This window comes from Brassica napus, chromosome C6, assembly GCF_020379485.1.
Source record: "Brassica napus cultivar Da-Ae chromosome C6, Da-Ae, whole genome shotgun sequence".
NCBI lineage: Eukaryota > Viridiplantae > Streptophyta > Magnoliopsida > Brassicales > Brassicaceae > Brassica > Brassica napus.
This window is the reverse complement of record NC_063449.1, coordinates 17869740-17874980: the sequence shown is the minus strand read 5'-3', so window position 1 is coordinate 17874980 and position 5241 is coordinate 17869740. Positions and strand designations below refer to the sequence as shown.

The following is a 5241-nucleotide window of genomic DNA, read 5'->3' as shown; positions in this document are numbered from 1 at the left end:
CTTAACAGAACCCTCATTTTATTTTTGGTATAAATAACTTACATAATAATTACTGTAATATTTTAATCTGTAGTTTTATAATTTCTATCTGCAAAATTTTGGTAGAAAATATTCACTATCTTATGATCAGAAACCCTACGGGCAGGTGGATATACACTGAAACTATTTTATATTAAAATATAATATAATTTTATAAAACATTTGGAAATTTAATTTATATTGAAAAATAATAATAATAGGTTTTTATTCTAAGATCAAATTGTATATTTTATTAATTTTTTTATTTAAGTTGAAAAGATCATTAACATAAGTAACAAAAAAAAGACCACTAACATTGTTTTATTTTGTTAGAAGAACACAAAATTTAAAAATTATGTAAAATGTAGTGATTTCTATTTTTTTGTATTTGATTTGTATTTCAATTTGACATTGAAGAAAATCTAAAGTAAGAATAACTAATATTTTTATACTGTTGTTAATTATTTTTCTTATTGATTTGGCCTTCATGTGTTTTTCTTTATGCAAAGTTGGTACGATGACTTAGTGTATTTTATTCTATAGTACTGCCATGTCTGTTTTATTGTTATGTGTGTTACATTTTTTTTCTGGTGATTGTTGATGATCTATTTTAGTTTTATATAGTGATTTTTTTTACTTGAGTTTGATGCTTTCAAGCGTGTTGGCCCGAGGAGCCTTCTTCACCGTGGCATTTGAGTGTAGGTACGTCTAATAGCAAGCTCTGCTTCACCTTGTTAGGGTGTGTGCAGATGAGTATGTTCTCAAGTGTGGCTGAGAGTTCCTTAAGAGTCAAGAGAAAAGTTAAGAGGCGAAGACATAAGGTAGCAACCGTTACGTAATTCCTGAAAACTTAAAGTCTTTGCTATTGTTTGTTACGCTACTGATTCAATATTAAAATTTAAAAGTATGTATATGTTGTTAATGTGAGGTCGGCAACTTTACGGTTTCCATTTATTCAAAGTGTGGTGACGACTTCTTTGTGAAATCACATTCTTTTTTGGTGTGTTCATTATACCCAAACTTATCCACTGAAGTTAATGGCTTCATTTTATAGGTGAGTACATTTCTTAGTCATGGCAACAGTTGTTTCAGGAGTCTCTTAGCTTTAAATCAAGAACAGTTAAAGTTCAGATGAGCAAACATCTTAAGTAAATGTGATAATAGTTACTAATAGTTATCCTTTATATAAATTATATGTAGTTCTTCACATCTTTGATTCATCAGGACCTCAAAAAAAGTTAAAGTTCTTCTCACTCTTGTATTATAAAAAAATAGGGTACAATAAAACAAACAAAAAGGGAGCAAAACTTCTTGTAGTAGAAGCCATTACATAACTTGAGATTCAGAAAAATACAAGTACCAACTCTTCATTAAATCCTTATGACAGCCTTAAGGGATGTATTGCCACACCATTCTGTGCAGATTTTATGCATCCCCATCTTCCAAATCTCGTCTCTTGCAACATATTGATATCACAAAACCCATAACAATTCTGAAATTAGCATTAAAAAAAACACAGCAGAGAACAAAGAAAAAAGGAAGATAAGAGAGAATGATGGCATACCTGTCCAACACCAGCAATCAAAAATTTACCAGATTTTGCAAATGCCATAGAGTTCACAAATCCAGTCTTCTAACATGATAAAAGAAGCACTGTGAGATTACTACTTGGTGAAGTGAAATGCTTTTCTCTTAACCACTCTCAGAAACAACAGATGCATCAACATAATATTAGAAAACATTAAGGAAATAAACTTTATCAGTGGAAGCTTGAATAAAGATCCAAAGGGCACTTGCTTCAACAACCATCAAATGCACAAAACCATTACCAGCTCCAGATGCGGCAAAGTCACTACCTCTTCACACAGCAGCTGAACTCACCCAAGAACTCGTTGTGGAAGAGTTGCTATACTCCACACAATCATGATCACCATTTTCTGGTTTAGGAAAAGAAGAAAGCATCATGATCTCTGCAACTAAATGATGTTAAGATTCAATTACCATTAGTGGTGATTACACCAACTAAAACGGAATGTGCATTCTTAAGGAGAAACACTGGTTTCTTTTTCAACAGTGCATTCCTGTCCGAACCAGACAGGTACTCAGTCTCACTGATGAAACAGCATCTCTCAAGAGACGATGCAGGTGCACGGTAAATCGTACGACTGGTCTCAGACATCTAAAACATCATATAACAAAAACTTACATATACAGAACAACAGAAACCATATGATAAAAACAGTCTATTACCTTGTGTAATAGCATGGTTCTATCTCTTCCAAGAGTAAGTGCACGCTCCTTCCTCAGCGCATCAATGGCTAGGATCTCATCCTGGTGTCCGAAACTGTCTTGCACAAAAGCTCAACCTTGTACATTCCAAACCGAGAAAGTGCTGTTGAGGCACGACTTGAGCTCGATGCGGGAGTGATCGTCGGCGATTCGCCATAGGTGGAGGAAGTCGCTGGAGGTGGCGAGGAGATCGGGGCGCTGGCATTCCTTATCCGGGATGAAGATGGTCTTTGTGTGAGGGTAAGGGTGCTCGAAGGCGAGGTTGGGATCGGAGCGGATCTCGCCATTAGACTCGTCGAGCTGGACGATTTCGACTCGGTTCGGGTACTGCTCGAGGAGGCTGGTGATGGCGAGATGGTACTTTTTGTCGCAGCGGACGCTCCAGTTCATTGCGTAGACTGCCATGGCGCTTCGTATGTGTAGATCTCTGATCGTTTCTGCTGCTCATCGGAACCGTCTTGGATCGGGTCGCTGCTCGTGCCCATCGTGCATCAAGAAACACTAGAAACCGCCTCCCTCCGCTCCTCCTCCGAGCCATAAAGATTCGTGTAACGTAGTAAACAGAGAAGAGGAAGAGAAAGGGGATCGAAGATCCATTTTGATAAATTAGGGTTGGTTCTTCGTGCAAAGGAGAAAGGGGACTTCAGAGAGACACAGACTTTTCGATTCCGAACACTATCGGGCCTGTAGAATGCGAGGCCCAAATGACACGCGCGGAGCGTCTGACGTGGCGAATATCTGATCTCCTATTGGTTGATTTTTTATGCCGATGTGGACAGGCTCAATGGAGCTCATATATCCCTTTTAATATAGTATAGATTTGTATGCATTAGGTGTTAGGATCACGATTAAAAAATTTGGAAGAAATCCAAGAAGAAAAATGCATAATTAGAAAGTGTTAGGTCAAATTATAGTACTTTAAAAGAAAAAAGACCTAAAATGTAAAAAGAAAGAATATATGGGACACGTGTCATCAAAACCTCTTTCCACATGTCATAAGAAGAGGAAAAATTGTACTTTATATATATAGATTTTTACGGGAAGAATTTCAGTTTTACCACAGATTTAATATTACTTTTCAAATTTACCTTTAAATGATGATTATTTTCATAAATATGCTAAATTTATGATGAAAAAGGCTGAAATAAATATTATAAATTATTTATAAATGTTTAATAATCATTTATAGAACATTTATAAAAGTTTATAAATCCAACTTCATCTCCGGAATACTAAACCTCAAACAATAACCATTATGTCATAGACTCAAATGTTATTATATTTTTGAATGAAAATATAATTATAAAGTAGTATACAAGTTATGATATTATAAGTAATTTCTCAATGTTTATTCATAAAAGTATTTTTAACATAATATAGATGACTAGGCATCTAGACATTTTTCCATCATGTCATTTGTCATCTCCTTTAAAAATTGAACTATATCAAAGAACAAATTCAATGGTAGGCATTTTACGAGAATACCTCATAAATAAATAAATCTTTAAAAAGTATTTCAAGTAAACAAATATTTAAATATATTTTCAAAAACATGCAGACTATTTACATTTTATGATTGGTTTAATTTTCTTAAGATTCTTTAAGCTATTAAACTATTTACAATTTATGATTGGTTTCATTTTCTTAAGATTTTTCTTTTAAAAAATACGTTTAAATGATAGTATTTTATATTTAGATATCTATTTTAAGATACTAAATATTTGCTTGGTAGAGGCTATAACTTTAGTTTTTTTTCCTCTGCTACTTTTAGATGTAACTATAGATTTTATTCATGTATAATTATATGAAAATATTTCAAAAAGTTTAATATAAATCTGTAGAAATTTAATTTTCAAGACAATAATTAATTTTACGGAAAAAATATTTCAAAAATCAAGTGGGCCACCTTGAAACAACATAATATTTTTAAAAATACTTAATAATTGACCACTTAGTATATAAGCTCTTTTTGTTCAACTTTCAAGCCATATTATTATATGTTAGAATTTTCATTCATGAGGTATATTTTATTTTACATAATATAGATTATAAGACACCTAAGTTTGCAAATGAATTATTTATTTTTAGAATATAAAAATGAGAAATGATTTATTCCATTAATTTCATTCCATCAATTCCACGAAAAAAAAACTAAACAAAATAAAACCAAAACGTTTTATAATAGATTTCTTAAAAAATAAATAGAATGAATCTATTCCATTTTTCTATTACATTCCATTAATTTCATTTTATTCCTATTTATTTTATTTCTTTCCTTTTTAAGTTTACCGTTACAGCCAAAAACAGTTTTCCAACATGATGTTCCTTTTCCATCATTGACACTACAAAAAGTCTTGAACAACAAAAGCAGACCAAACATATTCATTAATTAAAACTCTCTCTCGCGACCAAAAAGCAGATCTACTTTCGGGTTGCCTCGGCGTCCGTTCCGGGCGCGTGCGTGTCCGTCCGGTGCCCGCGGTGACCCCCCATCTCTCTTTTTCTCTTCTTTTCCTTTTGCTCCTCATCGGCGACCTTCACTTTCTCCGCTTTGCTCGTCGCCCTGTCCTTAGGGTTTTCGTCGGAGCCGCCTTCGCACGTGAGAAGCTCCGGCTCTGGTGTGGATTGCTGAGTTTTGGAGCGGCAGCGCGGTGTGTGGTGTTGTCTCTGCCTTAGAAGTCGGCTCTTAGGGTTATCAAGGGGCACTTTTCCCCTCTTGGAGAATCAGTTTCGCGTGGAGGCGGTATAGGTGATCTCGCCGCCGTGTGGAGGCAGATCCTCTCTTCCCCTGGGTGGCTAGGGTAAGAAGGTTCTGACTTCCCTCGATCTGAGAGCTCTGGAGATTCGGTTACTCAGATGCGTTTGTAGCTCGTGTTCCCAGCGTGTGTCGGAGCACTTAGTGGTCTTGCGTGAAGCTCTGCTTCGGAGCGGTGT

General features: G+C 34.9%; 1 non-coding gene across 2 annotated transcripts; it reads right to left on the bottom strand.

The window, feature by feature from the left end:
- Window positions 1–1252: 1252 nt before the first annotated feature.
- LOC106431520 lies at window positions 1253–3069 on the bottom strand. Of its 2 annotated transcripts, XR_007325016.1 has the most exons (4): window positions 2269–3069; window positions 2020–2197; window positions 1583–1955; window positions 1253–1473 (listed from the first exon to the last, which is right to left on the bottom strand). It is a non-coding gene; the product is annotated as an uncharacterized LOC106431520 (transcript). The 2 variants fall into 2 exon arrangements; XR_007325015.1 differs by having other exon boundaries at window positions 1583–2197; window positions 2269–3068.
- Between the last annotated feature and the right edge of the window lie 2172 nt (window positions 3070–5241).